The sequence below is a fragment of the Chiloscyllium punctatum genome, chromosome 20 (genome assembly GCF_047496795.1).
Source record: "Chiloscyllium punctatum isolate Juve2018m chromosome 20, sChiPun1.3, whole genome shotgun sequence".
Lineage (NCBI taxonomy): Eukaryota > Metazoa > Chordata > Chondrichthyes > Orectolobiformes > Hemiscylliidae > Chiloscyllium > Chiloscyllium punctatum.
In genome coordinates, this window is record NC_092758.1 from 14,779,395 (window position 1) to 14,786,735 (window position 7,341).

The window sequence follows — 7,341 nt, forward strand, 5'->3', positions numbered from 1 at the left end:
AAACACCCGAGTGGCCAGTGACAAGCAGTGCCCTTCACATCAAAGGGCAATGCTGCATGATCAAACAGTGAAGGGGAGGGCAGGGGTTAAACCAAAATAGTATTGGAGGGGGAAATAAAACACTCCACTCCCTGCGGTGCCCACCTCTCCCTGAATAGCTCAAGGGACTTGGTAGACACCATGTGCTCCTTCTCCAGGGACACACGGGCTCTGACATACATGCGGAAGAGGGGAAGGCAGTCGGCCCTAAAGACCCCCTCCACTGCCTGCTGCCTGGACCCGTTTATGGCCAGTTTGGCCAGGCCCAGGAGCAGACCCATGAGGAGATCTTCTGACCTACCCTCCCCCCTTCGCACGGGGTGCCCAAAGATCCGGAGCGTGGTGCTGAAGTGCAGCCGAAAGCAGAGGACAAGGTCTTTAAGAAAATCAAAAAGGGAGTGCAAACGCCCACACCCCATATATACATGGTCCACGGACTCCACAGCGCCACAGAACAAGCAATTGGGCCGGGAGTCTGTGAACCACCACAATCTGCAGTTGTAGGAGACTGCTGCGTGCAAGCAGGCCCAAGGCCCAGATGTTGATAGATCAAAACTACCAACTGCTGTTTGAGATCTCCTTTTCTGCAGCATTGTGGCTCAGTGGTTGGCACTGCTGCCTCACAGCGCCAGTGACCCAGGTTCGATTCCAGCCTTGGGCGACTGTCTGTGTGGAGTTTGCACATTCTCCCTGTGTCTGAATGGGTTTCCTCCGGGTGCTCCGGTTTCCTCCCACATTCCAAAGATGTGCAGGTCAGGTGGATTGACTTTGCTAAATTACCCATAGTGTCCAGGAAGGTGGAGGTTAGGTGGGTTATCCAAGGTTAACGCAGAGTTATGGGAAGAAGTGGGGTGCACTTCAGAGGGTCAGTGCAGACTTGATGGGTCGAATGGCCTCTTCCTGCGCTATAGGGCAGTGAGTGGCTGACCTACGGTCAACCTTGTCCTTTGTAAACATAGAGATTGTAGGCTTCTGTCTGCACTATAGGGCATCTATCATCCTTCTTGAGTTGCCACAGTCTCTGTGTTATTGACACATCCACAGGGTTATTGGAGCTGCAGTTCCAGGATTTTGCCGAGGCGATTGTCATGTATTGCATTATGTTATTGAAGTTTGAGAATTGAACCATGCTCTTTATCCACTTCAGTTCCCGTAATACCTTGAGGGTTCTCTCTTCTCTTACCAATTCTGTCTAACATCTCACACGTTTCCCCACCCTGCCAATCCCTCTTGGCATTTTGTACATCCCTGTTAAATCTCAGCACAATCGCCTTCCACCTAAACTTCCTCGTCCCTGGAACCATTCTGATAAGCCTCCTCTCCACCTTCTCAAAGACCCTCGCATCCTTCCCAAGGTGTTGTGATATGACTAACTGTGTGTGGTTTGTTTTGTAGGCTGCCCCTTGCTGCACTCGGTCCCTGAAGGATTTGCCCGATCGCAATCTGCAACCTCAAAGAAAAATGTAAACATTGTTTATGAGCATCCGAGGAGAGCAGGAGAGTCAACGTTTCAGGCAGAATTCCTTCATCAGGGCTTCTGTCCGAAACGTTGATTCTCCTGCTCCTTGGATGCACCCTGACCTGCTGCGCTTTTTAAGCACCACACTCTCCAACTCTGCTCTCCAGCATCTGCAGTCCTCCCTTTCTCCTAGTAACATTGTTTATGTCTCCCTGAACTTACCAAGTATTTCCAAGACTCCAGGTTTTCACATCTTTCAGCATAGAAGAGGGACAGGCCATCACAGGGATGAGCTCCAATGGATGAGATGATGGGTGGAACTTGGTGGCAGTGATGGCTGGTATTGCCCACTAGTTGGAAAGCTGGCAAGCGATTTGTGTTACTGCCATCGGAGATGGTTGACTGAACTGGGTGGTTGATAGGGTGTGGTGGGTCATTAGGACCCAGGAGCAGAGTCTCCACCTGCTGAGAGCTGCTGGCCCATCAGAGAATGGCAGTTCTTTAGCTGAGTAGCGCCCCCAAGGAGGTGGTGGCCGCTACTGGAAATGACAACCTGTTAGAGGGTGAAGCCAAGGGGGATGTGAACCATACCACAGATAGGTAGTGACAGAAAGGGTTTAATGGATTTGCACTGGTGAGGTCGAGAATGTTGGTGGGAGATGGGGTCTTGTTGGAATCAGCAGCAAGGGAGTTTCTCCGGGGGGGGGGGGAGGGGGGGGGGGGTTCGGCGGTCCATCCTGTTACCTGGTCCCCAATCAGCCCCCTGAGTGCTTTAAAGGAGGAATAATTGCTCTCCTTCTACCAGGATTGACAGGCCTACTGTACTCTTCATATGGCAACAGGTCCACTTGCAGCTAAGATAATATCGTTGGCAACGTGACACAGCCTTTAAAAGTGACTAATTGTCCACTTAATGGTCTCAATTGGCAGTAGGGTGAGATGACTGACCATGAACTCTGCCTGCCTGATTTAATTGCGCTGGCATGGATACAAAAGCAGTGTGCTACACCCCATTACTCTCCTTCTCCAATTAAATCCCTTGGTGTACCCAAGCATGCCTTCAAAGAGGGTGGGAGATTCTAACTGGCGTTTCAGTTGGATTTGTCTCAATTTTGATTTTCCTTCTGTCAAAACCCGTAATATTAAATTGATTGAAGGTATGTGATTGAATCACTGCAACGTTTTAGTCATGGTCAGTGGGCCCTGCTGAGCACATCAAATACAGAGCTGTTCACTAAAATATAGTGATTCAATATATTCACTGACGTTTTTTATGGCATCGTTTTCCGAAACACCAAGCTCACCCAATTTTAAGTTCAACTTCAATAACAAACTTCTGTAATGACAAACTATGATCTTCATAGCTCCTCTTCCTCGGTTACTTGCCAACCAGTGAAAATGTAGCCAGTTAGTGTCAGCGGTCATAGAGGACACTTCCCTTGAGAACTTTAATTTCACCCTACCCCCCACGCTGTAGCTTAACCCAGTTGGAGCAGCTGTGCTGCTTTCTTGGCAGTGATCAACAAATCCAGCACTGGACGATGGACCAATGGTTGAGCAATGGATGCTTTCCAATGGTAGGAAGAAGTAATACCATTTCCATCTGAGGTCAGAGATGCTGAGGCCAAAAACCTCAAGCAATTCCAAAGGATGGAGTGAGAAATAGTAGCTGTTTAGACTCGAGGGGTCAAAGCCAGGAGCTGGTCCAAGCACAATTGCCCATTAAGCCCGCCCTGAGGATCGCCAATGTTAAGGGTATTTAAATGGGCATTGGCCATATGGATAATAATGGAACAGTGTAGTTTAGATGGGCATCAGATTAATTTCACAAGGGTGACGCAACATCGAGGGCCGAAAAACCTGTACTGTGCTGTATGCTGTATGTTTTATCACTTGCTTGTATTTTGGACACAAGGCCACTCCCCAGTATCTGTACCAAATGTCCAATACCTTGAACTCAAGGTCACTGCCTGGTCACAGTACCTGGCCTCTGTTTAACACAATCTCAAAGCTGCTGTTTATTTATCATCTCAACTCTCCCCTGAGGAAGTGGTGATGAAACTTCTTTGTGAATGAAAGCACAAACTTTTGCAAAGCCATTTCATGGAAATTGAGGAGTTGAGCCTAATGCTGAGAGTGTAGAGTCACATATCGGTCAGACTGATTAAGGATACCGAAGTTCCTTCCCGCAAGGATATGAGACATTTACAGGAGCCCAACGACTTTGCAATCACTTTTACCTGGTGCAGTGAATTCCGAATTTTTAAAAACTGGATTTGAATTGTGAAACTGTTGTGATGCGACATTCGGCCTACAATCTCTGGATTACTAATCAGAAACAGACCCATTGCAGTCTCGTCTGATTCCACGTTCAGCACGTTTCTGTACAATTCCGGCTGAGATCACTGGTGACCAGATACATCAACCTGTCACTTTGAAGCCAGACATTAGATTTAATGTCAGCTGTTCCAGCGCCACCTGCTTGAAAAAAGATAACCGTTTGTCTAATTCTTCAAATTAAGTTATCTCCATGTTTTAAGAATCATGTTACTGTATTGGGAAAGTATTAAACTATTTTGTGCACCATTATTTGCATTTTAATTATTTTGTGTCACTTTGTTTTCCTAACCCAGTCCATCCAGGAGTGTCCCCATCAGACAGTCCCAGGGCAGGTACAGCATAGGGTTAGATACAGAGTAAGGCTTTTTCTACTCTTTTAAACAGAAGGTAAATGTCCTTCAACATTGTCACCAGAGCAGGGACAAATATGGGATTGGATACAGAGGAAGCTCTTCACTATGCTCTTTAAACACTACTAGGTCAGGGGTTAAAAGACAGAGTAAAACTTCCTCTACACTGTCCTCATCAAACACTCCCAGAGCAGGTATAGCATAGAGTTAAATAGAGAGTAGAGCTTACTCTCTCAAACTGAAACTAAAGCTACATCTACATTGTTTCCATCAAACACTCCCAGGACAGGGAAGACACGGGGTTATATACAGAGTGAAGCTCTCTCTACGTTGTCCCCAGTAACAGGCCTGGGGCCGGTACAGCAGGGCTTCAGATACAGATTAAAACTTCCTCCACTCTTTCCATCTGAAAGTAAATCACCCCTTCTCCCATCTAACACTCTCAGGACAGGTACAACATCAGGTTAGATACAGAGTAAAAATCCTTCTAATCTTTTAAAATGAAAGTAAATCTCATTCTACACTGTCCCCATTAAACACTCCCAGGGAAAGTACAATACGTGGTTAAAGACTGAATAGATCTCATTGTTGTCATTTTGCTTCGAAGTCTGATCATTCAGGGTTCAAAATCTTACTCCAGGACTTAAAGACACAAAATCAATGCTGCTATTTCAGTGCAGTACAGAAGGTGTGTACAGTGTCAAAGGTGTTGTCTTGCAAATGAGGAGTTACAGGTATGCAATTTTCTCTTTCTATCTCTGACCTATCCAACACTCCAAGGGCAGGCACAGTGCAGATTAGATAGATAGTAATGCTCCACCCTCAAAATCCCATTAAACACTCTGAGGGCAGATATAGAGCACAGGCATTGACTCTCTTCCATAGGCACTGGTCCTCACTAGGCCAGGGGCTCCATAGACAACATCTCTCAATAGGGGACTAGAAAACTTGGAGTTCCTTTATCAAATCCAGCCACCACTGCGTCACATTTCAGTGACAGCATGTTTTTTTGACAGATATCATATTGAAAGATTGTTGATTTGTTCCCAGACCAATCTCTTCCTCCATCTGGAAGCAGCTTAATGTACAAGATAATAAGTGCACCTCACCAATTAAACAGGAGGGGAGACGGTGGAGAAACATATTTTCCATTTGAAATTACCAGAAATGTTTTTTGGTAAATTAGAAAGCGTGGTTCCTGCTGGGCTGATAGATGAGGGATTATGAACAGCATGAGAAAAAGAGGCAGCTCCTGCATAGACTTGACATATTGGAGACACACTGGGCCGTCACGCATCAGTGAGCGCACACAATCCTAATGATAAACAAGATGGACTGTTTATTCAAGCTGTGCGTCTATGACATCAGCAACAACAACAACAACTTTAATTTCTATAGCACTTTTAATACTGTGAAACAGCTCCTTCACTGGAGTGTGATGAAATAATATTTGATGGTGAGGCGTGAAAGGAAGTGTCAGTCTTGTTTAAGACAAAGTCAGAAGTCACATGACACCAGGTTATAGTCTAACAGGTTAATTTGAAATCGAAGAGTGTGGCGCTGGAAAAGCAGAGTTGGCCAGGCAGCATCCAAGTTGAAGGGGAATTGACCTTTCAAACGTAGCCCCTTCAGGAATTGCCTGATGAAGAGCTTATGCTCGAAACGTCAATCCTCCTGCTTCTCGGATGCTGCCTGACTGGCTGTGCTTTTCTAGCACCACACTCCCGGCTCTGATTCTCCAGCATCAGCAGCCCTCACTTTCTCTGGGTTTATTTGAAATGACAAGCTTTCGGAGCGTTGCCCCTTCCTCACCTGAGGGCAAATTACATGGTCTAATATCAGGCTGGCTGAAGGTATGGCCACTAATGAAGGCAAATTAAAATCAAGGATGTGCAAGAGGAGCAGCAGAAAGATGTAGTGTTGGGGATCTCCAGATATTGGGAAGGGTGTGTCCATGGAAGGATTTAAGCAGAAGGATGAGAAATATAGCAGTGAGGACTGAGATCTATGTAATGGATCACACGTTATGGAAGGAAGATAGGAAATTGGGGTGGGGAAACTTATCAGCCATGATGGAATAGCACAGAGCAGACTTGATGGGATGAATGGCCTAATTCTGCTCTTAAATCTTGCATCAATGTAAACTCTATTCCAACTCTCACACGCCACAAAAAAATCCATTTGGGAATATTCCTGGAACTCTCATCTCTGTCCAATCTCCTGGACTCATGAACTAGGAAGTTGCTTGGACAATTACAACTGAAAAAGAAAGGCGAACCTGCTTGGCAGAAGTTTTCATGAACTGGTCTGACTGTTTTAACTGGAAAGAAGGTCAGTACCAGAGGGCACTGTTTTAAGATAATTAAGAATTAGCTTGGGAAGAGGAGATGTGTTCTATAAGAGTGTTAGTGCCTGAAAGTGTCAACAGGCATCACAAAATAAACCTGGATATTAGGATGTAAAGGACTTTTCCTGGGAACAGCTAACTAGTGTCCTACTACTCACAGAACCATAGAGGCATACAGCATGGAAACTAACTCTTCAGTCAACCTCATCCATGCCGACTAAGTTTCCCAACCTAAACCTGTTCCACTAGCCTGCATTTGGCCTATATCTCTCTAAGACCCTCTATTCATGCACCTGTCCAAGTACCTTTTAAATGCTGCAAATGTACCTATATCTACCACCTCCTCTGGCAGGCCATTCCACATGTGAATTACCCTCTCTGTGAAAACGTTGCCACTTAGGACTCTTTTTAGTCTTTCTTTTCTCACCTTTTAGTTTGAACTCCCCTACCCTGTGGAAATGACCTTTGCTAACGACCTTATCCATGCCCCTCATGATTTTATAAACCACTAGAAGGTCACTCCTCAACCTCCTACATTCCAGGACAAAAAGTCCAACCTATCCCTACAACTCAAACTCCCCAGTCCCAGCAATATCCTTGCGAATCTTTACTGAACCCTCTCCCTTTTCATAACATCCTTCCTATAGCAAGGCGACCAGAACTCCAAAATAGTAATCCAAAAGTGACCTTACCAATGTCCTGTCCAACCTCATGATAATGTTCTACCTCCTATACGCTATGGTCTGAGCAATGAAGGCAAGTGTGCTAAATGCCTTTTTAACCACCTTGTTTACCTGTGATACAAC